A 1,570-nucleotide genomic window follows, 5' to 3' on the forward strand; every position below is an offset into this window, starting at 1 on the left:
AGGTAAGCATAAATTATGTTTTCTTTCATACAGGTGGGGAGAGTCCACAACCCATTATTCCTGGGGACTAATATCCACGCTTTGGAGTCCACGAGTAATAACATAAAGGGAGGGATTTAAAAATATATTTTTTTCAATAAGAAATTAAATCCACTTAAAATAAATCAAACATGCAAAAAATTAAATTGAGACATCTGCTCGAAGAACCTTCCAACCAAAGGCTACTTGATAAGAAGCAAAAACATCAAAATGGTAGAATTTTGTAAAAGTATGCAACTAAGACCAAGTAAATAAATGAACTAACTAGAAGTTTGTCTAATATCCTTGCAAATCTGGTCAACTGAAGCCTCATTCTTGAAAGTCCAAGTAGTGGCATCTGACCTAGTAGAATGAGCAGTAATCAATTTCAGTGCTTCTAAGTAAGCTTTGTGAATCAAAATGTTCTACTAATAGGCCAAAGAAACAACAGAAACATTCTGGCCTTTCCTAGGACCAGAAAAATAAATGAACTAACTAGAAGTTTGTCTAATATCCTTAGTAGCATCAATGTAATATTTTAATGCCATAACAACATCCAAAGTATGCAAATATCTCTCTGAAGCATTATTGGAATTAGGACACAAAGAAGGAACAACAATCTCTCTGCTATTGTTTTCTGAAGAAACAAAAGTCAAAATAAGTCCGTAAAACTGACTTATCCTGATAAAAAATTAAATAAGTAGGATCATAAGAAATAGAAGATAACTCAGAAACTCAGAAAGCAGTTTAATATCCCCATTATGCATAGGTTCAAAAGGAGGAGCCTGTAAAACCCCTAACACCAAGTTAAGATTCCATAGGGGAGAACTACAGGTTTAAAACAGACTAGAGCCTGAACCTAAACCATGAATATCAGAAATATTAGAAATCTTCCTGTGAAACAAAACTGAAAGAGCAGAAATCTGTCCCTTCAGAGAACTGGAAGATAAGCTATTATACAGTACATCCTGTAAGAACTGCAAAATCATAGGAATTCTGAAATAATGCCAGGAAAAACCATGATCTGCACACCAAGCAATAAAGTCCTTCCAGAACTTGTGAAAAATTCTCCTAGTTACAGGTTTCGAGTCTGAATTAAGGTTTCAATCATAGAATCAGAGAAACCCTTATGTCTAAGGACTAAACATTCAATTGCCATGATATCAATTTCAGAGACTTGAGATTCAGATTTTAAAATCAGACCTTGAGACAGAAGGTCTGATCGCAGAGGCAGAGGCCAAGGAGAGTGGCTGGACATTTGAACCAGATCTGCATACCAAATCCTGAGAGGCCAAGCTGAGGAAATCAAGATTAGTGAAGATTTCTCTAGGTTTATCTTGGAAATCACTCTGGGTAGAAGTACCAGAGGAGGAAACAGATAAGCAGGCTGCAATGACAGTGAAACAACAAGAGCATCCACTTACTCTGCTTGGGGATCCTTGGATATCGCAAAGTACATGGGAAGTTTGTTCTGACGTGTATTGGGATCCAAAAATATCTTTAAAGACAGCTGAATATAATCTCTGCCCCTTTGAAAAATCATAGAAAGTTG

This window comes from Bombina bombina, chromosome 2 (genome assembly GCF_027579735.1).
Source record: "Bombina bombina isolate aBomBom1 chromosome 2, aBomBom1.pri, whole genome shotgun sequence".
Taxonomy (NCBI): Eukaryota; Metazoa; Chordata; class Amphibia; order Anura; family Bombinatoridae; genus Bombina; species Bombina bombina.